A 14,127-nucleotide genomic window follows, 5' to 3' on the forward strand; every position below is an offset into this window, starting at 1 on the left:
GCTAGTTAGCATATCCTCAATTTGTAGCCTACCAATACTGAACCCGGTTCTTGCTTCATTTTGCAACTATGTTGAAAAACTGTCATGACTTACATTAGTTGGACCCTTGAACCGAACATACCCATCATTAATATCATTAGTACCACCCATAGACTGTGATTTTCCTACTATGTCTGATATAAAAACTGCCTCTCTCAAAGTTCAAACATGATCAGAATTTTCACTATTATCATCATCATTATTATTATCATCACTTACAAAAGCCAATACATCCAGAGTCCTCTTGCTGACCAAGGCTGATAACTGACAGGGCAAAGTATGTCACAAACTAACTAACAGCATAGATGTGATTGGTGTGTTAATCTGGCCCTGCTGCAGACAATAAATATTGTAAGAGAAACTTCCATTACAAGAGAGGCCCTGAGTGCCTAACAGATAGTGACACATCCTGAGCTGCCTAGTTTTTGCCCTGACTATGGAGCTAAATCTTCCTAAATATTTCATGTAACCTGGTTTATTTTAAGTCACATCTGGGTAGTGCACACCAGTAACTTCTTTCTTTCGAAGTTCACTGCAGGTCTATACGCACAGTGAGAGTTAAACATCTTCAGTGGGAGTGAATGCAGATTGTCACAGACACAAAATCCAGATTATAAAGATTATAAAGGCTTAATGAAGGTTATATAACCCTCATGGGAGACAACCTCTCATCTGTCATCTGTCAATATGATCCTGGATAATCTCTTATATAAAAACCAAGGCTTCAGTGTGGGGAGGGGGAATCATTCCTACTCATCCACATCACACGCAGCACACAGGTATCTGCCTGACAGGCTGAACCAGTTTACAAAGAGTTAACAAAAATGCTCTTCCCATATGCAGCTATTCACACAATCACTACGGATGTCAAAGTCAAGCCGGTCAAAGTAAGCTAACATAAAACCGGACTTGACGCAATTTTACTTTCATAATAAAAGCGTACAACATGTCACTTATGGGAAATGGGTTCAGCAGAGGATGGATTAATATATGTCCTGCTATGAAAACTTCACATGTTGCACTGAGGACATTTTTCCCAGCCACAGGATAAGATCAAATTTAGAATGACCAAAACTTAGAGGTAACTGTATATTCATATCAGAATGATAAATCTTACACTTAAGCTGCATTTCATGGATCAAATGTTTGTAATGTTACATGCATCTAAGTTTTCTGGGATATTTGATAATGGCTTTTGTCTGTGCTTACTTAATGTAAAACCTAAATACAAAACCTATCGCCTCCTTGAATGTACTTGACAACATTATCACAACTCTGACCTTTATGACACGCATGAGGAGCATATGTATGAATAAATATAAATATTGAATAAATTGATGTTTATTCATATACTGATTTAAACAGTTTGAGTTAGCACTTCATCAGTTCAACACAAATACTCTCTGGATATATCTTTGAGACTGTGCTGAAGAAGACAGTGCAGTAATGCCTTTGTACAAATTACCTTTATTTTGAAATGATGAGCACTACAACCGGAAGTGCCACATTTCGTTTTTAGTCTGTCGATTCAACTACCGCAAAGTTATGGGAGTCAAGGCTGACGTTCCTGGAGGCAAACTGAGTTTAGACTTGTTACGTTGCCACAGCTTAGTTTAACCAAACAAATAACCACAGTCAGGTTTCGTGGCTGAAACTCTGTCGAAAGATTCGCGTGCTGTTAAGAGGAAAACGATGTCAAAAACAGACTCCAAAGCAGCTAAAGACATGACAGAGGCGGTGAGTTTGTCTGATGTCAGCTACTGATGTGTCTTGAAAAATAGCTTAAGTGAGGAAGCAAACATTTGCACACTTACTAAATGTCATTTTTCTTTCCCTTTAGATGGAGGAAACGATGCAGCGAGTCCAAGGAAGGTTCCAGACTATCTCTGAACAGCTGGAGTCGAAAAATATCCTTTTTACAGGCTCTTTCCACGTTAAGTATTTACACTCAGACTACTTATCCTTCACTATTTGACATTTGTGTTTATACCTCAGAAATGACGCAGAAGCTCTGAAGCTCTTTGAGTTCAGGTAACTGTGTAGCACAAATACCTGGAGAACAGTGTCCAGGTAGCTGACACATACCTGAGACACACACACACCTGAGACCAAAAAAAATTCGATATTGATATATCGACCGATAAATAAGTTAAGATATATTGGTCCATTTGTAGTGGAGATGATAGAGGTGACTCTCTGTGTTATTGTGTTCACCTGTTATTGTATACCTGTTCACCTGCCCAGTGCCTACAAATGTAAATTAGCTACTAGCTACATTTGATACAAAGCACCTTTTCTCTTCGTTTGAAATTAATATTTCAATAAAATTTTATCTGCATCATTTCTAAATTACTTACTCTAAATTATTACATCTTTTTCTGCATTATATTCCGTAACAAAAAAATTTCATATTGCTGCATACCAGCCAACATATACACCAATGCCAATATATCTGTGATAGACCTAAACGGACCAATTCATCAGTCAGACTCTGAAGAAAGCATAGCCTCTAAAAACATGGCTACTGAGAGGCGTTAGTTTAATGGGGGTTGACTTAAGGGAAAATTCATTCTTTACTTTAGATATATGTTCATCAAAAGCAACGTATATGAGCAAAATAAAAATTTAACAACAACTTGACTTGGCATTGTAGAAGTACAGGTGTTACAAAGTATCATCTAAAAATCATCTTTGACATGTCAAAATGTCTTCAATGTAAATGCCTAATGTAGTGTCACACAAACAATTAACTTCGTGTTTATCCTTGTAGCTCACTCCCATTACGCTTGTGAACGTTAAATGTTATTTAGAATTCACTTGCCAGTGGGACTCCTTGTAAACAAACAAACAATAAAGTCTGAATAAGGGATGACATCTTTGGATGTGGTATAATAGACATGGCTGTAAATCATTAATACAGTGTAAACTATTTTGTTTTTAGGATACACCTCCAAATGAAAATTGTGCTGTACTGTGTTGTGGATGTGGCTTTTTCCTTCACTTTCACACTCAATGAGATGGGAACCCGCATTGACGACCTTGAGAAAAACGTGACCGAGCTAATGACACAAGCTGGTATGGAGCAGCAGGCCATTTCAAAGTGACAGCAGACCAACAGTTTATCTGTCAGATGAGCTCTGTGCACATAACCTCCAAAAACGGTTTGCTGTTGCTTTGCCAACAGTCATTTCACTTTAGTTGTGAAGTAAATTTGTAAAGTTTGTCACTAAGCTTTCATCAGATATCCCTTATGTTGTTTTCAAGGCATGTACAATCAGATTACAGCTGACCAAGAAGCTTGATGGCACAGTCAGACTGAAATCCACCAGTCAAAATGTACTCGACGAGACCTAACCTGGCAGGCACGCTAAAAACGGCAGTCTATGAAGTTGCTACTTACACAGCAACATTTCACTGTCATTAACCTCAACATGTCATGACCTCACTCACCGCAGCCGGGCATCCCTTCTTCCATCCCTTCTTCTATCCCTGGATTATTTTGCTGTGCAGTTATAAGAGAATAATATAAACAATATTTCCTGAGTGAGAGGTCAGTCCCATCCCCTCTCTCAAACCAGTTAGTTGATGGACAGCATCGAGATGTCACAGGTCAAAGCTCCGTCAGATTGAACTCTGCACATCACACATAGAAGTGAATGGGAAACTAATTTCAGTCTGGCTGCACCATAAGGGAACCTTGTAGAGATTTATTGTAAACAAACATGGTTTTCTTTACAGTCAATATTTTCTAACCAAAAAATCTAGTTCATATCCTTAAGGTGCAACTGACACACTTAATTCATTACTACCTCATAGAATATTTTCAAAGTATTTTTTAAATATCTTAAAGCCTGTATTGTTTACATGTTGTGGTCTTCTCCTCCTCTTTTACTGGCACACTGCCACCTTTTACTGCCACCTACAGACTGTGTATGTGTATATATATGCACATCATGAGCATGTGTGCCCTCTTTCACATGCTGGTAGAGCAAGAGATGAAAACAATGTAGGGGCCTGTTTGTCAGAACACTGTTGCTCTGCAGTGCCACTACTGGTCAAACACTCAGCAGTCTTCCCTTAAACAGGAAGGAGATGTTAACATCTTAATGCCAAAGAAAAAGCATTCATGATGCACGAGCAGTCAGTCAGCTGTTCACAGCAAAACTAAAAACAGTTGAGCCACATACTTCAACTGTTCTTCGCCTGCACAGTAAAGCTCTGTGATGGTCAAACCGCCATGCACTGTAATCAGAATCCTGGAGGACACTTTTTGTATCTATGCACACTGTGGCATCTAAAACCAGACATGGCATTGCTGGGAATAAAATCCATTTTTTAGGAGTGGCTTAAGCTAAGATCCAACATTTTCACAAAGTAGACTGTTCACTCTGCTTTATAAACTAGTGCACAGCCCAAACCACCAAAGGACCTGTTCAAAACTGTCACTTAAATCTTGTTAAATACTGTATTTGTCCAAGGAAGTGCAGTTTTGAATCATTTGCAGCACACTGATTGGTGACTAGTGAATCTGCTATCACTCCTTCATAATAACCCCATAAAACAGTTTAAATATGAAACTGAGTTATCCAGTGGCCTTAAGACTCTGTAAAGTGGAAGTGGTGACTATCACCCACAGACTGACATGCTGCTAACAGAGAATAAAGGATGTACTGTGGTGTTCTGTTGTTTATTACCTTGATTTCTGATACTCATATGCTGTTTATCACATCTAGTAACATACGACTGTATGCTTTATCACCAGTCTTCCTTTCTCTTACCTTTGTAAACACTGTTTAATGCACATGATGTTGCACTCAGATTAGCCGTCAGATAAACCTAACGGTCCGTACATACTGTAGTTCTCTGACTGTTTTTCACTGTGCATCAAAGCTAACATTTCAATTGCCAAATAAAGATTTTTTCCAGTGGTTGTTTCTTGAAATTTCTGAGTAATGTTTTGCCTCAGAGTAGCTGTTTTTTTCCCCAAAACGCACAAATAACTTCAATCCATCTTCTTGTAATGAACAATCAAGTCTATTTTGTGCTGGATTTAAAAAAAAAGGATTTTGTTTTATCTACATGTAACTCCAAACTACACCTGTCTTCAGGCCTGAAGTTCCTGTTTGTAAGGCTGTTTCTGTGCTAGTTTAGCTGCTACATGCTAACTGTATGTCTCATCATCCAGTTATCATGTAATTCCAGCATTTGTTGCTCTGTATGACAAATTGGAAATGGTTTTACCCATCAGACAAGACGATATGATGTATGTTGTTACTGAGAATTGCACATGACTGCAGTGTATAGTAGAGACTTCAAAGTTGGTTGTTTTACCTCCAAAATAGAAATCCTTCCAACAGTCTGTCCTATTCTCAGTCCCAAGGCAGAAAAAGATTGGCCACCACAGTCTCTCACTGCATATGAAATTAGCCCCAACCATGAGCCAGGAAAATGAAAAATGTTGGCAGTGACTGTCAAATTTCCCAATTTTCTCACTTCATCATGTTGTCAAACTTCATTCAGAAGTTCCCCACTCTCCCAAAGGTTAAGTTTAGATGACTAGAGAATGAGATCATTTCAGAGTAATATCTATTAACAGAGTTATCAGTTATGTTATCTATGTCAGAGGAAAACCAAAGAAAAGAAAAAATCAATGACTGCAAAGTGGAAAATTATGACATTTAATTTACTTAATTTGTTTAGAAATGCAGGCCTTAAGATGGATAAATAACACAAAAGATTCAGTACTTAAATATATTAAACATGAGTTCACATTAAACTTTAGGACATCATATACAGTCACTGCACAGAGACTTAAAACAAGTGGTGAAAACAATAAAATAAACAATAAAAATAAAAACAATATAATCTTTATACATAAAGGAAAGATAAAGTGTGATTGAAGGTGCAAAAAGCTGTGAATAGCCACAGAGAAAGTGTTGTTATTGAACCTGGTTGTCCTTGTTCTAATACTTTTCAGTCTTTCAGAGGGGAAGAAGTTACAAAGGTTAAAACCATAAGAGAAAATGATTAAGTGAAAACATGTTTAATGAGTCAGAGACCCATCCATCCATCTATTATCTACACCACTTATCTTTTGAGGGTTGTGGGAGGGCTGGAGCTGGAAGGTGGGGCACAACCTGGACAGATCATCAGTCAGTTGCAGAGCTTACATATAGAGACAATTAACCATTCACCATCTCATTCACGCCCAGGGGTTATTTCAGAGTCACCAATTAACCAGCATGTCTTTAGCCAGAGTGAGGAAGCCAGAGAAACCTGGAGTGAACCTTCGCAGGCACAGAGAGAACATGGAAACTCCACACAGACAAACTCCAGGCAAACCAGGCTTTGAACCCAGAACCTTCTTGCTGTGAGTCCAAGATAAAAGCTGAAATTCATCTCTCATCTATCATTTATCATCACAGTTAGGCCCAACTTTTCTTTTCTCTTGCTCCACTTCTACAGAAGCCCAGAGATCTTGCTGGAGGACACCTCAGCAGTATTGAAAAATGTGTTTCCAATACAAAGTTAAGTAGAGACAGCCCATCCACTGAAGGCCTCATGATGATCTAAATGCCGCTAATGTGAGGGTGTATCTCCCTCTAGTGGCCACATATGCTCACTACAGTGAGTTTGTGTCGCTGTCCATGGTTCTGAAATTTTTATTGCTCGGCTGCAGTGGCCATTGTATTAGGTAAACCTGTATGATCTAATGCAATCCAACACAACTGCTCTGCCATAAAGTCTACTTTTATGATGCCTATGATGTTAGAAACACCTCTCAATATACTGTAGTTCAGTTCAACACCACTTTTTTTAAAAACCAGGATCTCAGTAATAAACATATAATTTACATGTTTCCATCAATGTCAACAAAAGCTGAACATTATAGACTTTGCAAAGGTAGAATGTATTGCAGGGCTGTTGTATTAAATTGCATTTGATTCTATACTTCAGTACTGTGACAGACTGGGGACTTGTCCAGGGTGTAGCCCACATCTCACCCAGTGTCAGCTGGGATTGGCTCCATCCCCTGCAACCCTCAGGGATAAATGGTATAGCTCATGGATGGATGGATGGATGGATGGTATCCATAACAATAACAAGTGATTTAAGGCCTGTAATACAGTCTACAGTAGCCAAACGTATTTGGACGTCCCTCATATTTCTGTGTATTTTGGTTCACTTTGCCCCCTTAGTTCCAATGAAGGGGCTTCTGGATACAATGGGTGGTTTACATCTGGTGGAAAGCCTGAAACCAGAGGAGTGATGACTGACTAATGCCCACTGTTTTGAAATGAGATGTTCAACAATCACATGGGTTTATCTTCAGGTGTCCACATACTTGTGTTCATATAGAAGAGACTGTGGTTCTTGTTGCACTTGCAGTGTCTGTGCTGTAGGTGGCAGTATTAATCAGTAGAATGTTTTGACAGTTTACAGCCACCAGATCACCTGTAAGACCACGGAGACATCATAAATAAATCAAACTGAGACTGTCACACATCTCCATGCAAGAGAATACAGTTAATGTGTGTTTGGGTTTGTGTGTAGTGATGTTAATGCTGTGTAAATGTGAATGCGTGTGCATGGGAGGGGGTACATATATGTTGCATGTGCGTGAGCGTACTTATATTGACTAGCCTCACTGTCATGCTCAACGAAGCCAAAGAGCAAGAACGCTGCTGACCGTGTTGCCATAGCAACCTGTGCTGGAGCAGACACTTGTCAGCTTGTGTAAGTGTAATAATGTGTGTCTCTGTGTGTGTATGTGTGTGTTTACCCATGTGTGTGGCTATGTGCTCTTGGAAGACAGCCAAGAAAGGGGAGAGAGGAGAGGAGAGGAGAGGGGGCATGAAAAGTGTGCTCGGCTGATGTTTTCTGCTCATTGCACAGTGTGAGTGTGAGCGACAGAGACACTTTTAGCATTGCATGATACTACTTTAGCAGCTGGGGTAGTGAGCGAGTTCACACACAATCTCCCTCCTCACGGTGGAGTGGTGAGTGGGCGTGTGGAGAGCCATGGCCAGCAGTGAAGGGAGGCTGAGAGGTTCAGCCCTGTGGCCCACGCCGGGTGCTCTCCACTGGGAGGGAAGGAGCGGTGGTCGTGGTGGTGGTGGGGGTAATGGCTGTCTGCATGGTTAGAACTCTGCACTGGACAGACAGGGGGAAGCACTTCAGAGTGTGTGTATGTGTGTGTGTGTGTGTGTGTGTGTGTGTGTGTGTGTGTGCATGTAATTGCATACTTGTCTGTCCTGTTTCTCCCTCTCCCTAATGCTACTTTTGCGCACTTCACTTATGAGGTGAAACACAAAGTAAATGTCAATAGTCTAAAGTGGCTTCCTCTCATTACCCACAGATCCTTGCTCTATCTATAGGCTGTTATTTAAATGTAAACACCATATATATATATATATATATATATATATATATATATATATATACTCAGTGCTCACTGAGTAAGAGTGGATTCTACTGTTATGAGCTACTGCAGAGGTGGTGAACATGTCTGCTGGGAGCAAATTGTCCAATTTCTCGCCTTGACTTTATTCCAAATCATACAGTGAAGAAGAACAAGACATAAATGTAACATGAATAAATCCCTAGAGAGCGGGTGTAGCTGTCTGTCAGAGGCACACCTGTAAATTGAGCAGCCCCATTTTTATGATCTGTTTTCTCACTTGTATGTCTTAATGAGTGAAACTATAATTTGTATTTGAAATTATACAGTAAGAGTAAGTAATATAATGTGTGTTTCACAATAATAATGTGCCAACACCATTTTCCCCTCAGTTTTGTTACTTAGTACTAAACCATATGGGTATCCAGTACTTTTAAAAGTACTTCAGTATACTTCAATGCCAAGTTGTTACTTGCTAACTGTTACTTTGTTCCCAGTAGTCTTTCTTTCTTCCACTGTTCCTACACAGTAGCAGTAACTGCCAAGTATTTTACTGGTACCTGATTCATACAATGAAATCACTGTAAATTATCTGCTATATTATAAACTGTTACAAAGTATTAGTATATTCTGATGGAGGTCTGAAGATGTCTTTTACCACCACAATACCAGTGGTAACACATGTAGTTGCAGCAGTAGTACCAATAGTGGCAGCAGTGGTTTTTGTGCCACACAGGACGCTGCACACTGTAATGCGTTCTTCAAATGTTGTACCTTCAGTGGACGTCTACAAGGTCGAACGCACAGAGAGCAGCTCTGGTCTGTGGGACATTTCCCTTCATCTTTGACAGCACTTCCATACTGAAAGTCCTGAATCACACAGGTGAACCACAGAGAACAAGAACCAAGAGAGGTGTTGGGAGAGATAAGAGGTAAAAATAGACAGGCTCTCTCTCCCACGTGCATACGCACACATGATGCGCACGCAAACACACACAAACATACGGGGGACACCTGTGTGTTCCCTACCACCTGAGGCTCTTTGATTCCTGGTGCGCTTTAATCTGTGCTGTGCTCTTGCCTGCCTTTGAAGTGAAAATCCCCATCACCTTCAGCCTCTCTCCCTCATTCATTCTCTCTCTCCACACACAAACAAACAAACCAAACCACAAATGACCACCACCTGCTATCTTTGTCATAGTAAACGCAGACACAGCTCATCCAACAGCCCAGCTCTCATTCATATATTCTATTCTGTTCTACTGTACCAGCTGCAAAGCTTTGCCTAAATTTACCCCAGCAGTTATTTTAGGGCCTTTGTAGCATACATCACCCTCTGTCTGCTGTAATACATTTATATCTACAGGAATAGCAACTGATTTCCAACTCTGTTCTGCCACATAAGTCTTTTCATGGCTGGAGGAAAGAGAGGGAGGTTTGGGTAAAGAGTGGTAGAGAAAAGGTCTACAAGGGGAGGAGGGAAGAAATGGAAATTTACAGGAACAGTTTGACATTTTAGAATATACACAAATTTGCTTTCTTGCCAAGAGTTAGATGAGAACAAAGAAATAGTTCAGCACATGACTCCTGTAAAATGGTAAATTATCATTTTCACTTGTGGTTTTCATGCAGATTTAACATCTGAAATATGATGTTACGTCTTTATGCCAAGCTAAGTTAGCTACCCTCTGGCAATAGCTTCATACTTAGCATACTAACATGAAAGAGATTAATAAAAGTGAATCTGATTTCATGGAGCAGAAGCTTAAGTATTTTGCTGTCTGTTTTTTGTTGTAATTTTATTGTTGTAAGTTTTTTGGTCATTATTTTAATGACATTTCAGTAACTATATTTTCAACAGGCTCTCCTCAATAGAAAGACAATGTCCTACATTAGACACCAAGGTCTTGAACACTTGACTGTACCATTACAAACTACTACTAAATACGGCAATAGATGCAGGAAATTTATTTTAAAGATTTTTTTAAAATGTGTTTTTTAATGACATTTTAAATCCCTCCTTGTGTTCATGTGACCCAACATTTCCCCCATGAGCAAGCACTTGGTGACAGTGGCAAGGAAAAACTCCCTTGGAAGGAAGAAACCTTGAGCAGAACCTGGCTCATGGTGGGCAGCCATCTGCCTTGACCGGCTGGAATTTTCATGTCTACTGTGAAAAAGGTCCATTTACTTACAGTGGGTGAGGGAGGGAAAGTCAGCTTAGGTGCTGCTAGTGGATACAGACACTGCTGACATCTTCCACCTCTTTGGTTTCCTTAAGCCAAGAAAGTGGCAAGCTCTCTTTCAGGCTGAAGTGTTGGTTACCCTCGATGTCTCAAGCATCTCAGTCTCCTCAGGTTTGGGATCAGGGAGAGCATCAGAGAGGGACCCCTCCTGCTTGGACATTTCTTTTTCGGCCTTATCTGCAGTCTTATCCTCAGGCTTCTCCTCCTTTTTCTCCTCGCACTTCTGCCTCTCTTCTCTCTCAGCCTTGAGCTCTGTGGAGAGCTCAAGGTTGCATAAGAGCTGAGCATCAGGTCTTTCTCAGCAGTGTCTTTCTGCACGAGTTCGATCACGCGGTCAATCTCCTGCACCATCTGTTGAAGCAGTGTGTCCTGATCATCCCTCAGATTTTGCACCAGCAGCTCGTCCTGTAACACCTTGTCTTTGTGAGACTTGATTTGGCTATCAAGCTTACGCTGAAAACTGTCAGCCTGCCGCCTGGCTGTGAGGACATCGACTTCATATCTTTCGCTGACCTCTTGGTATGAAGTTCTGAGTTTCTCCACTTCTTCTTGGAGTGCATTCTTTTTCACCTTCTCCATCTGGAGCTCAGTGTCAAACTTTTCCTACAGTTCTTTGTGGAGAAGATTATTTTTCTCCTTCTCCTGCCTGGAGTTCAGCTGTAAGCTTGCCCTGACAGAGCTTCAACTCTTCCTGGAGAACATTGTTTTTGTCCTTCTGCATTTGGAGCTCAGCCATAAACTTGTCACAGCCGAGCTTCAGGTCTTCTTGGAGAACCTTGACTTTCCCCTTCTCCACCTGGAGCTCAGAGTTGAATTTCTCCTGACAGACTGTGTTGATGTTGTTCCCCACCTGAGTGGCAGTCTTTGTGGTGCTGAGGGTTTCTGCATCACTGTAATTTTGCAGCCTCTCTAGCTCTTTCTTTGTCTCTTTCTCCCTGTTGATGAACACTTCTTTCAGGTGTTTCTGGTTCACCAACTGTTGTTTGGTCTCATACAACTCATGAGAAAGTTGGATTCTCCAGTTGTATTCTCTACAACAGTTGGCCCTTTCCGTGCTCAACAGGTCTCTGCGGTTACACATTTCTTGTTGAAGAGCATGGCTCTCCATCCAGTGGTTCTGATTCCTACCTGCCACTTGTCTAGCGGTCCACCTGAAGGTTGAACTTGCCATTTTTAGGTGGTAGAATCAGGGTTGAAGTGGTTTAAAATTGCAGCTGGTCTCTGAAAAGATGACTGTGGTCTGCTTGCGTTGTCCACTTCCTCACAGTGGCGCATCGTCTGCTGAATTTAGACTCAAATGTTGGCTTTGATTTTCCATTCTATTCCATTTTTTGTTTGTTTCTGTACATTCAAAATCACAATCTGTGATTTAAATTTGCCCCACATTCATAATGGAAAACCCCAATGCAACAGTTTCACACTGTAGCGCTCTTCTTATCAATGATCACCACAAAATATACATTTTCACTCTTCAGTGAAATCTTTACAATAATCTGGATTAAAAAGCATGGATTCACCTTTGCTCTCTATCAACATTTTTGTGACTTGCCAAATGTGTAAATTAACTCTATTTTCTCATTATGTTAAAAGAAAATCTAATCCTGTAGGCCATACATTTTCTTTAAAACGTATTTGCTGGTAGTTGAATATAAACATTTTAAAATGTTATAAATATTAGAAGACAGGCTTGTTTTTTGCAGATTTACAAAAAGAATGATGTTAAAAAAAATGAATGGTAAAAATAGATGATTTACATAATATTCAGATGGTTTATTGAGCACTTTGTTGACTCATGCTTTTGAGTTCTACCTTGTGTAACCTAAGTGTAATGATGCTGTGGTCAGTGCATGCAGACATTGTTTCGCATGATATGGCTGAAAACAGAAACCCTGAGATTGGTACATTACATTACAGAGGGCAAAATGAATGGTAATGTCCAGGGGCGTTGCTTGGCATAAAGTTCTGGGGTCTGGCAGCACCTAGGCTAATGTTGTGACTGGACATAACAAAAATGGCGGCAGATTTAACATCAAAATGCATAGAAGACATAAAAATGCAATGATAAGCTTTTATTGTTGTTGGAAATGAATCATGGCATTTATATAAAGGGGTCTAGCAACACCTATGCCAACATATCTCCAGATATGTTTTCTATACTTTCATTTCAAACCCTGTTCCTCTGTGTGCATCTTTCTGTCTTACTCCACCCCCCAACTTCTCCCTGTGTGTGTATTAGTGAAAAACGGGTGTGTCCGGCAAACGACCCTGTCTCTGTCGCCATGGAAACTGGGTCAGCTTCACTGTAGCCATGGCAGTGAAAAGTATGTGCTCTCTTGAGACAGGTACGTGTGTATCTGTGTGTGTTTGTTTGTGTTTGTGTGTGTGTGTGTGACAGAGAGAGAGAGAGTCAGTGACATGTGTGTGCAGGTTGGGGGCCTTCTGGAAATAGACAAGTCAGGGAGATGAAAAACAAGTGTGTGAAGAGTGTGCACATATATGTGTATGTGTAGATTTGTGTGACAGGTAAATCACATGGTAATAACAGTATTCTAATCATAACAACCATGTCTCCTCAAAATTATGTTTCTGTATAACTGAACAGCAGATATGGCTTGTATGTTTCTCTTAATGTAATGAGGAAATATTGCTAATTTATGTATTCATCAAGTCGCTAATATGTTGATACTGAACATGTGATTAAAATGTTCACAGACAACATATTTGTTTTCCACTAAAATATAATATCTTGCAGTACAATATAAACTTGTAGTGACTACAGCCTTATTGGAGTTTTTCATGGTGATATTTGGGCACTCACAATATTAATACCAATGTAAATGAAAGATCTTGGGCTGGTTAAATACAAAAAAGAGTTTAAAGTGACTTCAGATAGAACATTTTTATTTACATTCAGTTAGGTTACAGGATGGACTAATATTAAGCTATAGGCAATTGGTTAAGTCCATTTCAGGTTGTTTTATTAAGGTAATTTTTGTCGTTTTATTTAGCTAAATTAAAGGTCTGTCTCCTTGAGAATTCAACTTGGTAAATAATTAGAGTAACCAATTTCCAATTTCCATAGACAGCTAGTTCCCATTTTAAAAGGCTTTTCTCTTGTAATGTTAGAAGTAAAAAACCTATTGTTTTAAACACAAACATGTAACCCTGCTAACAGAACAAAATAAAAGTCATTCATTTTTTCTGATCATACAAGCTGACTGGCTCTACCTTGTAATGCAAGAACAATGCTCTTGGTGAGGATGCAGATTTTTTACATTTATTTATTCATTTTTGTTGTCATATTTGTGTTCATCAGTGATTTACAGAATGGTACCAAAAAAAAAGAAAAAAAAAGAGCGCAGAAACTTCAAAATAAAAGTACACAACAAGTCTTTTGTTGTTAATGCACTGAAATTCATTTATTTCATCAATAATCTGCCA

The sequence above is a fragment of the Lates calcarifer genome, linkage group LG3, assembly GCF_001640805.2.
Source record: "Lates calcarifer isolate ASB-BC8 linkage group LG3, TLL_Latcal_v3, whole genome shotgun sequence".
NCBI lineage: Eukaryota > Metazoa > Chordata > Actinopteri > Centropomidae > Lates > Lates calcarifer.